This window comes from Cygnus olor, chromosome Z (assembly GCF_009769625.2).
Source record: "Cygnus olor isolate bCygOlo1 chromosome Z, bCygOlo1.pri.v2, whole genome shotgun sequence".
In the NCBI taxonomy this organism is placed as follows: domain Eukaryota; kingdom Metazoa; phylum Chordata; class Aves; order Anseriformes; family Anatidae; genus Cygnus; species Cygnus olor.
Window position 1 is genome coordinate 42707483 of NC_049198.1, and position 15917 is coordinate 42723399.

At 42.3% G+C, this 15917-nt stretch overlaps 1 long non-coding RNA gene across 2 annotated transcripts; it reads right to left on the reverse strand.

Annotated features, from left to right (window-relative positions):
* Positions 1 to 3631: 3631 nt before the first annotated feature.
* Positions 3632 to 13444, reverse strand: LOC121061652. Of its 2 annotated transcripts, XR_005815202.1 has the most exons (6): positions 13074 to 13444; positions 12256 to 12398; positions 11041 to 11180; positions 9576 to 9702; positions 8461 to 8627; positions 3632 to 5358 (listed from the first exon to the last, which is right to left on the reverse strand). It is a non-coding gene; the product is annotated as an uncharacterized LOC121061652 (long non-coding RNA). The 2 variants fall into 2 exon arrangements; XR_005815203.1 differs by lacking the exon at positions 9576 to 9702 and having other exon boundaries at positions 13074 to 13439.
* Positions 13445 to 15917: the final 2473 nt, after the last annotated feature.

Here is a 15917-nt window from a genome sequence, read left to right on the forward strand (position 1 = left end):
ATATTCTAATTTTTCAATGACTTCCCATTTCCATCCTGTACTGACATGGTCAGTTTGGACCCTTTTTTTCCCCATTGGCAACATTATTGTCCTTTGATTACATAGTTCTTTCCACCATGGTATAACATACCTTAAGGGAGTGGCTGCACCATCTCCTACATTTTACTTTGTTAAGCCAAGAATGCGTCTATGCTGCTGAAGCAGGGACATCTCTAGTAATTTCATCCACCCTCATTAATGCTTTATGGTGGAAACTCACTCAGCATTGACCATCAGGCATTGTCAAAAATCAGAAGTCAAAAGTGCCTTGCATATTCTTGGACAAATGGAGGGAACTTCTTTACTGCTCTCAAAGTATTTGTTGTTCACATTGTCACGCTCTTCCATACAACCAGGAAAACAATTCGTTCCCTTCTAAAGAAGATGGGAGATGAGCTTCTTGACATGCCATACAAATTCAGACTGAAGGTTTGAGAAAAGCAGTTAATGCTATGGAATCATAACAAAACTGTGAGTTGACAACACCACATTCCCTCTGTTGTTCTCCAGATAAAAATATGTCAGATCATACATTAACTTCTTACATCCTACAGAGGGTTCAGTAGGTCTGTGTTACAACATGCTGCAAGGCTATCCTATAGATAGGTGGTGACAGACGTGAGTTCATCCTAGACAGATGACGGACAACTCTTTGTTACCAGCACACACAGTGAAACACAGTCTTGTTGAAGGAGAAGCAACAGCTCTGGGTGTGGTGCACTCAATCCTTGTAATTTTAGCAAGTCCGATAGGAACCAGAGCTTCTCCAGAGCAGCCTTTGGCTTGTGGTGCTCTTCCTGAAAGCTACTCTTGCAATAAGCCCCACCTCCACCATCGTTTGCCCTCTCCTCTTGGAGAGCTCTTGAACAGTCAACGAATTCCTGGCCAACAGGTGTTTGCTGAAGGCTGGTGTGTCTCCTTGTGATGGTTTTCAGGTGTGTCACAGCTAAGGCTGGGGAAGTCATGGCATTTTCCTTGCAGGAGTAAAGCCAGCTGGGAGGGAGGGAGGGAGAGAAGAAGAGTGGAGGGAAGGAAGGAAGGAAGGAAGGAAGGAAGGAAGGAAGGAAGGAAGGAAGGAAGGAAGGAAGGAAGGAAGGGATAGATGGTTCATGAGGGGCAGTGCTGTGCTAGCAGGTATGGCTAACACATCCCATCCCTTTCTCCCCCTCCATCTACCCTTACTCTCAAGGGACTCTGAATAACAGAGGCTCCCTCTAGGCTGAAATACAAACATCTTCACCCATTTCCACTGCCTCCTTTCCTCTCTTTCCTTTCAAGGGGGTCCTTCATACGGTAATCAAAGCTATAAAACAGCAGAGCTCCATCACAGCAGAGGAGAAGTATTTAAAATGAATTAAGAAAACAATATTAGGTAGATAATGAGCTCCAGGTTGTGCAGAGCCGTCTCTCCCTCTCCATCTTCTGCACGCAGCAGCAGTCCAGGGCAGCGGGGCTGCTGGCAGTGCGGGAGAGCACTGCCACCAAGTGCAAAGCCAGCTCCTCCACATCCCCCATGCAGGGAGGATGGCTTTTAAAAGCCAATAATCTTGCTCTCTGCTCAGTCCCTCACCTTAATGAAACTGCCACAAGTCCCGTAGGTGGTCTGTATGGCTTTTGGGGGGCTTTTCAGGCTATAATTTCCCAATCACTTCATCATTTTTACTCTGTGAATTACTATTTCGGCCTGTTCTTTCACCTTCTTTTTAATCATCAGTTCCTCATAGACAAAAACTGTTAATATAACAGTCATTTTAACAGCTGGTTAAATTAACTCTGTGATGGCAAGGCATGCAGCAATTTGTGAAGTGCACAAATCAAGAAGTCTTCCAGTGGCACTGAGAAGGTGGAGCATAGCTTCAGGACTTGGAGAACAAAATTAGGTCCTGCCTACATGGGGATGCTGAGGAAAGCTAAGCTGAGCTAATTCGAGGTGTGAATTTAAATTAGATCAGGTAAACCACATTACATTCCAAAGTGAATTAAAAGAAACAGAATTAAAGCCTCCTTCAAATCAAAATGAAAATGTCACCACAGTGAGGTAATGCAATTTAAGCAGTGCATTTTAAAATGAATTTGATTAACTTTCCTGAAGGTCCTGTCTCTGCACAGACAAGACCCAGATCATAGCACAGGAACAGCAAGATGTAGTTGGAAGATGGTGATATTCCCTCCTGTGGTGCTCTCTGGCACTGGGGAGCTGAAATTACTTTTGTTCTGCCCTGCTGCTCTCTCAGAGAAAGCAGTCCTAGCCTCTGCTTTGGTTACCTGAACACTAGTTAAATAGGTACAGTCTCTGTCTTTGGCTTACTCACCTGCAGAATTGGGACACTACTGTTCTCTAAAATGGGTAAATTATGAGAAAATGCTCATAAACTAGTGCTAAGGGATGCAAGATCCAGGTAAAGAGAAGAAAAGATGCTCTGGTGTATAAGCAAGGATAAGTAATTTAGTTCTCTTTTATTTCTTCATTATACTACTAATAACAATATAAATGTTTGTGTTTAGCATTTATATATTTGTACTATCAATGGCATCTGGTAATTCAAGCACAAACCAATGGAGGCTCTCCAGCCACTTGTTTTCCGATTCAGGCAAAATTTGGGATCATGGCTTTGCTCTTCTCTACCCCAGTCTCCAAAAACAGTCTGTGCCTGTTTCAGTCCTCTGGATGCCAGCAAAACTGTGCAGAATTGCCACTTAGCAAGGCTAATAACCAGTTCCTTCCTGGCTCCATTTCACATCATGGTTAAAGGTAAGGGAAATAAAACAAAGGAAATGTTAAAGGCTGTTAGTAGATGTTGCAGTTTATTCCCAGCTTCATAAGAGCAGAGTAGATTATATGGTAATACACTATCATCTGTTTCTTGGTGATTGGCTGTACAAAGTCATACTGCTACTTACCTTTAATAAATAAGTTCCCACTAGTGTTCTTTGCAATTTACATATTATACAAATCATATGAATGAAAATAAAAGTTCTGCAAATATTTTCTCTGGCTCTTCTTTCAATTCTCCCTCCCCACATTAGCAAAACTTAAATGTAAAGGCAGAAAACCACCTAGAACATACACATAGAGCAAGTGCTGGTGAATCACTTACTTAATTGAGAGAGTGGCCTGGCTAAGTGGTTACACAGCAAAATGGGCAAAGGAGAAAGGTTCTCATAGGCTTGCTCTAACATGGCCACATGAGACTCTGCCACACATGATCTCTTCAGAACATCTGTGCCTGGCTCAGCACATGTAGACCACAGCATCAGTCAATTGTGTGAAGGTATTATCAGCATTAATCATGGCCAAGATGTGTCTTGTCTGTTTCAAGTGAAGAGCCTGGGTCAGTCAGTGGCAATTCCTCCCATGTGCCTGGTGACAGGACGAGGGGGAATGGGCTAAAGTTGCGCCAGGGGAGGTTTAGGTTGGATATTAGGAAGATCTTCTTTACCAAAAGGGTTGTTAGGCATTGGAATGGGCTGCCCAGGGAAGTGGTTCAGGCACCATCCCTGGAGGTCTTCAAAAGATGTTTAGATGTAGAGCTTAGTGATATGGTTTAGTGGAGGACTTTTTAGTGTTAGGTCAGAGGTTGGACGAGGTGATCTTGGAGGTCTCTTCCAACCTAAATGATTCTGTGATTCTGTAATGCTGCTGAGTCTGACTGGGCATCCTGGAGAAACAGGGCTTTCATATTTTAGGTACCCTGCCCCAGGGAGAAATTGCAAAAGCCAAATAGTCTGGGTGTTTTTCAGAGAATATAGGATGGGACAAGTACCTGAGGCATGTGCTTTCAGCTGAAGTCTTTAAGAGAGTTTTCAGATTCAGGCATGACCTCCAAGGTAGGAGCTACAAAGATAAAGCAGGAGGAGATGGACAGTGCCTTAAACCACTTTCTGAATAAATCTTGGCTGTGTTTTATCACTAAGCCTGTTGGTGATAGAAAGTGAGAGAGCCTGGCCAGGCTGACAAACTGAGGACAAAGTGCTCCTGAGGCAGCAGTGAAGAACATCCCTGCAAGGGGGAGCTAGGGTTCAAGAACTCATGCCCAATGTGCAGCGCTCAAGCCCAGCAGTGCTTCGTGGCCTGCTCCAAAGTAACAAAGAAGAGGACAACAATTCTAGATGCTGTTGTGGGGGAAGAGAGGAAAATACAGTGAGGCATGTTGTGCAGATGTAGGGAAAGACCAAATGCCCTTTTTTGTTGCAAAATTAATGAAATCAGGAGAAAGATTAAAAAAAGACATATTTTTGTTTTTAAATATTCCAAGTCCCAAAAACAATTTGATGCTAAAGCAAAGAAAAAGAGAAAGCCAGGTCACACGGGACACTTACATTAGGCAGGATAAGCCCTTTTAAATGTGCAGTAGGGATTAATTGCACTTTGGCAGTGATGTACTATATGACCTACTGTAACAGTTTTGGAGGTAGCTAACAGCAAGAATAAGTCATCTTGAAAATGCAGTAGGGAAGCATACTGTTGCAAAGATTCACAGGAGAAATGGCTGTGTGCTTCTGCATGATAATAAGAAAACGCACAAAAGGGTGAATTGAGGATACAGGGTTGGTTTTGCATTTTAATTTCCGTATTTTTGTCAGGTTATATTGTAACTCCAACATTCCTAAAAGGTATGGCAATTTTGCTGATTGTGAAATTTGTACCTGTTTTCTTTTTGCTTTTCTTTCTTTCCTAAGTGGGAGGGGGAAATATCTTATGGCAGATTATTAAATCCCGAATGGCTGATACAGCTTGGCAATATGCATTTTTGCAGTGAAGAATGTATGTTATTAAGTATGTTTGGTATGTGTACTACATATTTATGCCACAACTATTTACTCAGGAAACCACATATTTTAAATAATAATAATAATAAATCAATCTTTATATAGGCATGATTTATTTATCCTAGAGATTGAAAAAGCTCTCCTAGGGAAATATATATTTAGACATCTCTAAAAAGTGACTTATTTACCCCCTTCAATACATTAAAGCTGGAGATTAGATGATTCACCTGATAGACTTCAAGGCCTCCCCTGGAACTGTTTCATTCTGATAAGCAAACGTGCATTTCATGCCTGTTTACTGGAGAAAATTTACTATATTTGCACAATATCTTGTAATGACTCTAAAGAGGTGTTTAAACATCACTAGTATTTTCAACCCCCTACATAAAAAACAAACACAAAGACAGTCAATATTTTCTTTATACAATACTGTAGTCAGCTGTGCTGTGGCTTTGATTCAGGTGTGCTCGACATTTACATCTCTGAGACGTCTGCTGTATTCAGACAGGCAGTCATTTTGTCTTCAGTTTGGAGCAGGAAGAGGAGAGCCTACAAAGAAAACATGTTTCTTAAAAATGTAATTGACTCTTTTCTTGTTTAGGGTGTTCTGCTGAAAGCTCATGGCTGCAAATCACGTACAGGAAAACAACCTTTCTACTAAAGACAGAGTTGTTTATGTAGGAAGAATGTTATTGCAAGCTGCCTTTTCAAGGTGGGTAGAAAAAATTATTTGAAGTGCGATAACTGAAAGAAGGGAAAATCAATACCTTTGTTTAGCATGGGAAGCTAGATTTCCCCTCCAGCCAATGCTTATATTTTTCCCAGATGGTTATTCCCTCAGTGACAAATCCCAAATTAATTTTTTTTCCAGTCCCCTAGAATTTATATGAGAGAAAAAGGAAAAGGAAAAGGAAAAGAAGGAAAAGGAAAAGGAAACGGAAACAGAAAAGGAAAAGGAAAAGGAAAAAAAGAAAAAAAATAGAAAAAAAAAGGAGTGACAGGAATACAGAAAAACCATCCTAGTTCTCCTTTTTTCTTTGCCACCACTTCATATGCGAGTGTAGGCAGCATGGATGTCCTGTACCTAGTCCAAGTTTCACCCCATAGACCTAATGCCACCCACCAAGCATTGACTTGCTTTCAAAGTTGGGTCTGAACACTGAACATATCTTCTGATGGACTGAACCACATGGACATGCCCTGGAGCAAGAAGAGGAGCTTGGTAAGGACAGTTCCCTCCTAGCCTTTATATACTAAATAGCTGCTCTAGCCAGAATCAAGGTGAACAGCAATGGTTTGGGCATCTGCAGAAGAAAGATCAGCAGTCCCAGGGCATCTGAGTGGAAGGGCTGAGAGCCTGATTTGTGAGCAGCATGAGATACTTTGGTAAGTAGCAACAAGGTGGCTATTTGCGTAAAAGACTGGTGCTGACACTTTCTGGGAATGGTAAACCATTTTTAGAATTTAAAGTGGAAACTATTCAAATTTTTTGAGCACATTATGTGATATTCAGAGTACAGGCTAGAAACAGAAAGTAGCATGAGAAAAAGAGAGGACCATAACCAAAAAACAAAGCAAGGATGCAATGAATACATCGATAACATTTTTTTCAGTCAACAGGACTTCTCATTTGGGGCTCCTAATGAGGACCAGGGAGGGGACATTTGACACGCTGAGAAAATTGCAGCAGTGGTATGGGAAAACCCAGATTTTCCAGCCAAGTTGAGATACAATGAGAATGGGATAGAAGAAAAAACTATAGTTCCTTTGGGTTTATGGCCACGTTAGGTACAAACTATATTCTGCAAGACGAGCTCTGAATTACTCCTTTGCTCACACAGACTTAAGTGTGTTTCTGTTCCAGTGCACCTCCTCTCCAAAAAAGATCTTCCTCCTCTCTGCCTCCATCTCAGTCCATACAACTGATTTGCAATGGCTTTCTGCCAAACTCTTCTCTTTCAGACAATCGTTCCTCTTTCAAACTTTTCAGTGCTAGGGGTTGGAGACTTCAGTTCCAGTCTCACCACCATCATTACTGCGAATGTCCAAACACCAACTGGGGAAGAGAAAGTAAGTCCTGACACTGAATTACGTTTTCCAGAAGCATAATCATAGCATTTTGCTGTTATAAAACATAACACTTCATTCAAAGACCTCTGAGCTCTAATTGATTACTTAATTAAGTCACAGAATGTTCCTGTGATCTAGCTAAGTATTGAAATGGGTGAGTAAACTAGTAGAGATGAGTAAAGTCATTAGTCAAGATGACTAACAGAGATGAGAAATGTGCTAATACAGAGTAGTTTGTGGAAGAGGAAAATGAGCTTCAAATGGGTTAGCAGAGTGATTTTTAGAGAATATTTCTGAACACCTACACTCTTCAGTAGCCAGCAGAAGCTGTTACTGCTTAGGAGCACCTAGAAACCAGACTAGACTAGGTATGACTTGCCTAGGGACACTGAGGGGGAAACACATTTGAAACAAAGGTGTGTATGGGGCATGGGAACAGAGTGCTGATAAGACCACCTGGGCTACTGACTCCTCTCGTTCACCAGAATGGACAACCACAGAAACTATATTTAGTCTAGGATTTCCTACAGATCACTCTACTCGTCACGCGGGACACATCTCCAACATTAGCTGTCATTTTAGCCACTACTGGCCCAGAAGTGTCTCCTGGGAGGGTCTCGCTGTCACCTCTCTTCAGTGGATGATACTGATATTGCCTTCCTGTGCTGGCTATGGATATCTTTACCAAGATTGAGTGGACAGTGTGTGGTTTGACCAAGCCAACCATGGTGCTATTCAGTCATCCCATGCAGAGTCTCCCTGCGCTCTGTGGCCTACCAGCACTGTCTCCAGAAGTAACAGGAGAGAAGAACAGTGAGAGACAGCATCATTTTTCCCCCTGCTGAGTAGTGAGGGTACCAAAGGGCTGATGGATGTAGAGTAATGCTTGGTTAAGATTGACAACTATTTCCTCCTGCTACGTACACATAACCAGCACCCACCTGTTTTCCTCCCACCCAGAGATATTTTTGAAAGATTCTTCTAGCAAATTTCTGCACCAAAATTAAACCTATCTAGCAGTCAGCCTTACTGCCGTGTTCCCACGTCAGCTGTGTGTCATGACAACAGATGATAGAAACGCTGCTATTCAGGCTTCAGAGTGCGTGTTTCTTTTCTTTTCTTCTCCCTTTTCTTTTTTTTAATAGCTTTAAAAAGAGCTCTGAACAAAAGTGCCTGCTCCATGATGCAGTGCTGAGCTAAGGCACACAGGGCAGGTATACCTGCCCACATGCCAGCGGGCAAAAATAGGTAGAGTGGGTGAGGTTTCCTGTGGAGCTGCGGGGGCCGAGGGAGAAACGCTTCTAGGAGAAGTAGAGATGGCAAGATAAAGGAAATCAGAGAGAAAGGAGTGGCAGAAGCAGAGGTGCACCCCCATCCCTGCACTCGCCCGCGTGGCTCCCAGGGCCCTGCACCCCCCTCTGCTGGATTTCTGCAGCAGGAGGACCCCATAGCCCACATGTGCGTGTTCCTGACCTGCCCTGTGCCCTACAGCAGGACAGACCTGCTGCCAGCTGGGCTGGAGCCCTGCAGAGAGGCTCCCAGCGCCTCCCTGCCTTGGGACACTGCCCAGCAGATGCCAACCTGAGCTGCTGGCAGGATCCTGCCATGTCGTGTCTGCCTCTTCCTGACACAGGTGCTGCCCCAAGATAGCAGGGAGAATGCAATTTTTGGCATCGTGCAGCTGACCGATGGGGAGGGATCTTGTGCTGTAGAGGACAGGGCTCCATCTCCATTACTGCTTGCTTGAGCTGTGCAACACAATTACCACAAGTCACCCAGGGATGGCAAGTGTTAGTTTAGGACCGGTAAGATCTGGTTTTCATTCCACAGTCCTCCATCCCCGTAAATCTTACTGGGGGTCCAGCAGATCAGAATACCAAAGGATAGATTAAGAGTCTGTTTTGCCAGCATTGTGATCCTGTAAGAAAGGGCTGTCACAGGCAGAAGGAAATAAGATAGCTGATGTAGATTACCAGATTCTTTGTGCTAAAAGTTTCATTTGCTCCAGGATAGGTAAGCAAAAGTATTGATTTCCTTTCTTTGGAACAAAACCTGCTGTGAAAGTTTGATGTCAGCAGTGTAAGGAAGCCTGAAACAGGCAATTTTAAATACCGTCTGCCTTAGGGTCCCTCCCCTCCCCTCTGAAGAAGTGGGAGGGTAGGTATATGTGTAACATCCTTAAGACAAAAAAATCATACCAATTTTTGGCACTTAGAGGTTATAATCTAAATAGCCGAGACAGGCAAAACACACCAAGAGTTAAAAAAAAAGCACTGAGAAGCAAAGTCACTTGCCCAAAATACTCACAGAAAAGCAGTGGCAGAGCTTATATGGGGAGCAGATTTGCAACTCAGTTTGACTGTGCGAAATGCTTTCCCACCTAATCGGCTAACGAGAAAGCATTCCTCTTGAAACACTATGTACTCATTTCCAACAGCCAAATTGCTGAAGATGAATTTCATTTGGAATTCATTTTAAAGTGAGTATTTTTAAACCTTCTTGCATACCAAGTTTCTGTGAAATGTAAAACGCAACCACAAAAAATACCCCACAAACCACTTTATAACACAAGGGACAAAAATTAAAGGACACAATAATCACAAAAAAAAATCAAAAACAAAATAGCATGAGATCCCAAAAGAAAAAGAAATCCTCAAGGAGTATCACAATAAGCAGAAGTACCTGATCTTACTCACCCGGTAGAAATCCCTTTGCATGCATCCTGAACAAATGGTCTCAGTGAGTTTTGCTATTGGTTTCAAGGAAGGGGAATTTGGATTTCAAGGCAGGGAAATCTGGCTCTGCAGACGTCAGCTGAGTTATCTATGGGAGTATAGCACTACTGAACGAAAGCCTCCTCCCGAGAAACAGCAATATTCCTCCAAGATGTAACTTCTCCCAAGACAGACCTGCAAATACTTGCTTTTCCTCAACAGCCAAACCAAAAATGTGTATGCATAACTTCTTTTCTCTTTTATTTTCTTTTTCTTACTTTTTTTTTAATGCATCCCTAGTTCTCCAAATAAGAAAATGAAATAAACCTAGTAAAAGCAGGATCCCAGTTCCTTTGGGCTCAGGCTATTCAAGGGTATTCATAAACTAAGGGAGAAGGGCATCTCCAGCTGAAATTGCTGCAGTTCACATCTCACACCTCATAATAGCCACAGTTGTTCGTCTCACAGCATCAGAAAAGACCGCAAGCAACCCCTGAGCCAAGCAAGAATTTAAATATGTCTTTGAGGCCTCTCCCATTTAGAAAAACGCTTATGTCTACAGTTGATACTAAGGGCTGCTTCTGAATATAAATGCTTCCCTGAATCAGGGCTCCACAAGTATCAGAAGCTTAGATCAAGGAGCTGCTCTGTCCAAACGAGACATTAGAGGCATGATGAAATGCTGCAGATCTTCCCTTTAATGAAACTTAGTTTATGAAACCCTTTAATAAAGCTGCAGTGAGTATATTTACATTCCCAGCAGAGAAGAGCTCTCTCTTGAAACAGGAAAAAATTACTGCAATTAATAATATCCTGATATTCTTCATAATGCCAGGAGATTGCATGTTTTTTTGTTGAGCTGTTCATCATTTTGAATATCCATGCATCTCTTTATTCCACATCCACATCCACACCCGCTGGGGCACTTTAAGGACTAAAATTCATTGCTGTATATTAAAAATAGCAAATGAATCTCATGATTTCTGTTGTATCTCCCCTGTTTATTCAGCATACAAAAGACAAAATCAATGGCATCCTGCCTGAGGAATAGAGTTATTTTTATTTTTGCACTTTTTTATACTGCTGCAGATTTTTGGCTTTACTCTTGAAACTGTGATGTTCTGCACCAATATATTTTCTCTATATAAGTTTTCAGATCATCTGCATTTTGCTGTGCTAATCCCAGATGTTTAAAATCATGCTAAATAGTATTTATATCCCATTCATCTCTTTCTCCAGCATCTCCTGTGTATCTGTGTGTTTCTTTTCCATTGCCAAGAGTCTGCACTGAGATATTCAGAAAGTATTCTCAGGGGCGCAGATCCAAGTAAGCACTTACACCTAAGCTTACATATTGCTGAAGGTAAGCTTGGGTGTGAGAGGCTGAGGTGCTTCCTTGAGCTGAGAAAGACAAAGGGCAAAGGAGGAATGGCCCTGTAGGCTCTACCTTTTGGGAAGGGCTGGGATCCAGATATGTAGTGTGGCTCTTGCTAGAATTGTACTGCTTTCTGTTTAAGAAAAGCAGTGTCGTATTTCCTTTCCTTCCATCTTTCAGCAGTTCCACAGTTGCCCATGGTTTTCCAACAGCTGTCAGAGGGAGAAAATTATTCAGGAAACTGTATCTTTAACACCTAAGGATGTGTGTCATCCAGGTTACACATATGTGCCCAGATTTCCCAGATCTATTTTTTTTTCTTTTTTCTTTTTTTTCTAGGTTATTCCCTGTTGCATTTACTTTCTCCACCCACTTTGTCTATCATTTTTGTTCAGATGAATGCACAAGTATGTTCAGTGTTTCAACCATGCTAAGTGTCTGTTAATTCAATTTCCATTCCAATTTATTAATTATGGACTTTCTACCAAGCACTGCTACTTCCCCAGTATACTGATAAAATCCTGTCCACTTGTCGTCAGGTTATTTCATGGAGGCAATTCACTTTGCTTTAGCTGTCCTCTTTTATTTTCTGAAGTCATTGACTGCCTAATTACTCTGTCTACATGGGTTCCTTCATTCCCCTACTACTATTCAGGAGTTTGGGTTATTTGATTTTGTTATTTGTGATCTTGAATCTTAACACTTAAGTGTAATTTCTTGGATGTTTTTCTTATTTGATTTAGTTTTCAGGCAGAAGTGAAAATACAAAGAATATACTTTTTCCTTCTTTCATCTCTTTGGTACCATTTCTTCTGGGACTTTTCCCTGAAATGTGAGCAGGTTTTCCAGTAAAGCAAAGCAGATGTTTTGCAACTGTTTTCACAGTAAGAAGTCCCTGACGATCTATAGTACACATGTCCTGTACTGTAAGTATTGCATGAATACCTTTGTTTATAACTAGTCTCACTGAAATTGACAGGAATATTTACCCCTTACCTACTTGCTCTGTGGAAGAAAATACTCTTCGCATTTTCACATTTATTTCTCCCTTCAGCAAACTGATTACAAGGAAACTATGCACATACTTCCAATATATGTCTTGTGATGTAATTTGTAGAGACTTGGGTTTTATTTTTTTTTTTACTTCTACCTCCTAACTTATGGCTTGGATAGCTAAGAGATGTGTCTAAACTCTAACTTTAGCTAAACACTTACACATTTGGGAACAGTTGAGGCCTAATATGAATTTATCTTGAGTTTATCTGAAGTGCACTTCAGATGTCGTACGTGATTGGATCCTACTCAGGGTACTTGAAGAGCAGTCATCCTTGAAAGACAAACTCTTGACTTCTTTCTTCCTTCAGAAAGCACAGAAACGTTCAGTTTGCTTCTGCTCCTTTTTCCTGCCAGTGAAGCAATGTTTGTTCCCTCTATAAAATGGAGCCAAACAAAATGATTACATGAGTCATCAGGAAAAAGCAACAGCAGTAGATGGTCACTGATGGTACTCAGCTTGAATTGCTTACTGGCCCCCTACTGATCCCTTGCAAACTTTGGCATCTGGAGGAGAACTGGGACTTGTCCAGGGAGTAGCCTTGCTGCTCATGGGGCAATATGCATAACCAGTTTTATCTGAAAGTTAAATTTACATTCCCAAAACATTGCAGGTCTAACATTGCAGGCTATAGCCATAGCTGATTGCGAAACACTGAATGCAAGAAACTGAAAGTGGAGATATTCCTTCCTCAGAATAACAGAATATTTGCCTACTCAGTCAGCTACTTCTATCGATGTTAACTGAGGTATCACATGCTGGTACGTAAAAATACAATCTGTTATCCTTATGTTGATAGTTCAATCAACCTTTCACCAGGTAGCAAAAGTACTCTTCCTGCTTCCATCTCATAATGAAAGGAGAAAAAAAAAAAAAAAAAAAAAGAGCAGGTATGTGTGGTGTTAATTCTCATATTCTATTGGCACAAAGGAATAAAGTATTATCAGAGCTGCGGTAGTTAAGGAGAAGAGGCAAGGCAAATGATGTTTGTTTGAGATTTCACTACAGAGAAAAGCTCCTCTTGTTGACCTGCAGCACTTCGTATCATCACCTGGGTTAAAACTTCCGTCACTCTGCAGCTGGGCACCTGGTAATAGTTGGAATGAAGAGACTTCTAGGCACATGTCATCAACATGTATATGAAAATAAGAAAACCTATACAATCCCAAACAATGCAAAGTAAATTACTAAAAAGAGATTGGGAAAAGCGTTTTCTTTCTTTAGTCGAATGGCAATAAGAAAGAAATTCGGCAGACCTCGGCGGTTTAGGCTGGAGAAAAGCCTACTGCTCGCTGCCACGGGCGAGCCTCCTTCACTCAGAAGCAAAGCCCGGCCAAGGAGGGCCACGGCGCGGCTCTTGGAGCACCTGAGGAGCCCCCAGGGGCGGCCTCACCCGCCCTGAACGCCGAGGGGAGAAGGGCCACGGGCCGGGCTGCCCGCGCCCCGGCCCCGCCGAAAGGCGGCCGCGGAGCACCCCCTAACGGGCACCGGGGAAACGCGCCCGGCCGCCGGGGCCTGCAGCAAGGCGCCGGCCTCGGCGGGTGGCCCCGAGCCCGGGTGGCGGCTGGGCCTCGCAGCCGGCTCCGCGGTCATTCCCAGCGGGCTCCGAGGGGAGAGAGCTGGCCCCGGGCTCGCCCTGCCAGCCCCGGTGTCCGCAGGGCACGGGCCTCGTCCCCCCACGCTGCCCCGTCCCGGCTCGTCCTCGCCCCCTCGGGGTCCTCCTGTGGGTGCCGTGGTTGGGAAATGCGGCTTTCGCCCCGTTTTGCGGGTGCAGACGGAAGGGCCGGTAGAACAAAGGCTGTTATTAATTCCCATCTGCTGAAAGGAGGCTGCAGCTGTTTTGAGAGGTTTTCCTGCAAGCTATGCAGATCTGCTCAGAATTTTAATGGTTGTTTACCAGCCGAAGTGTGCCATTGAAAGAGCAAGACGTTTCCAAGCAAACAAGGTGTGAACGTCATTTCAGACTGGAAATAAACCTCTTCTTTCTTGCAAATGTTGTTATGGGCGAGCAAAGACATTTTTGTATTTGACTGTTTCAGTTTTCAGCGGTTCTATTTTAACTCATCCTCTCCCATCTAAGGAGCACACAGAGGAGCAGATTCCTTGAAATATGTAAAGTATTTTTACACACGCAAGAAGGCTTTACAGGGAAAAATAAAAATAAAAATCTGTCTGTGTGGTCTGTAAACACTTGAAAGAAAAGGGTAGCTCTACAAAATCCTGGTCCCCAGTTGAAGTGGTCTATGCATAAAACTGGTATCTGACCAAAGAGCCTAGGAAGCAGTGAAGAAACACACAGGCACAAAAGATCAAAGAATGGAAAAATGAAGACACTGTGTTATGTTCTGGGAAATGATAAGACATAAGGTAGGCTTTTCATCTCGTATTTTCTGCAGTGGCCATAAACTTCAAGTGAATTGTTATTCCTAAGAAATTAACATGACTTTAGCCAAGCTCTCTAATGCATGTTATTTATGTCATGAATTAAGTCTCTGCAACCATGCCTGTGCTTTATGGCTGTGTATAACTGTAAGCTCTCCTTCAGTGATGGTAATATATGCAGTTTCTGTGCAGCCTGTGTATCATACGTAGCTGAAAGGAGCACTAGAGAAATGCCTCAAATATAAATGCCTCAGATACAAATAAACAAAGGTTTTTCACGTCAGTGCATTTGCAATTCAAGCTCTTTTTCTTTATCCCAGTGGATGTAGAACTCTCTGACCTGCAGAGGGTATTTCCAGCTGAAATGACAGTCCCTGGATGCAGTCTAGCATTTCTGGCATCATTGCAACAACTGAGGGATAGGAAAGATCCACTAACGTCCACCATTTAGCCAAAAAAAAGTTATGAGCATCCTGCATTTACTCTGCCTGAGGAACAGAAAAGAAAACAGAGTTAAGTAACATAGTAAATGGTGGCCAGGAAATGACCAGGAAATGAATATAACATTGAGGCAGGGGTGAGGAAAGGGCTGGACAGTCTGCTACTATTCCATGGGGTCATGCAACTAAAAATATTAGCAGGAAAATTAAACTATTCATCTTTCGCTAAGACAGAAAGGAAAAGTGATCTGGACAGTATGACCTTCTAATCGGAGTTAAGTAAACGTATAAACAATAAAAATGGACTAATATTTCAAGGAATTTCTTTTTAACGACTGCAGTGGTTAAAGTTACCACGAGATATTTTCCTGTAATACAACAGAATCCCACTAAATGCTTATTATTTGACTGCTGCTAATGGAGACAACAAGACTCTGTACCTTGTGTGTTTCTGTTACAGAAGACCAGGAGTTTCACTAAGCTACTGAAGATAGCTTTCCCCCATTTAGACATGAGTTTATTCTCTCTTAATAAGTGGTAACCTTAGGCTTTGCATAATGGTGGTGCAAAATGATTTTCTAGTTTGTGCTCGCTGATTCATGGTAGCTAATTTCTAAGACGCATGTTACTTCAAAGAGCTGTGGACTGCTAAATAAGTTCTTCCTAGAAACGTTATCCCACTTTCACATTCCTTACAAATACTTCTTCTGCTCTGCAATTCAGCCTACAGTATAGCACAATGGAACAAGTTTTAAAAACAAAACTAACAAGCAAAACAAACAAACAAACAAAAAAAAACAACAACAGAAGAAGAATGGGAAATTGGGGAGTGATAAACAAGATGAAGTTACTGGTATAGTTTAGAAAGGCTAGAGATGTCAACTGAGTAAGCCAAGGGGAAAAAATCACCTCTCACTGCCCGGTATTTTCCTTATTAAGACAGTCGATTCTCTTATGTTTTGGAGCAGTAAATAGGATTTAGCTATACACCCAACCACCCCCAAGTCTTCTGTGTGCATGCTGACGTTCCTGGACATGATCTCAAAGAATCTAGACACTTTGATTTACTACGA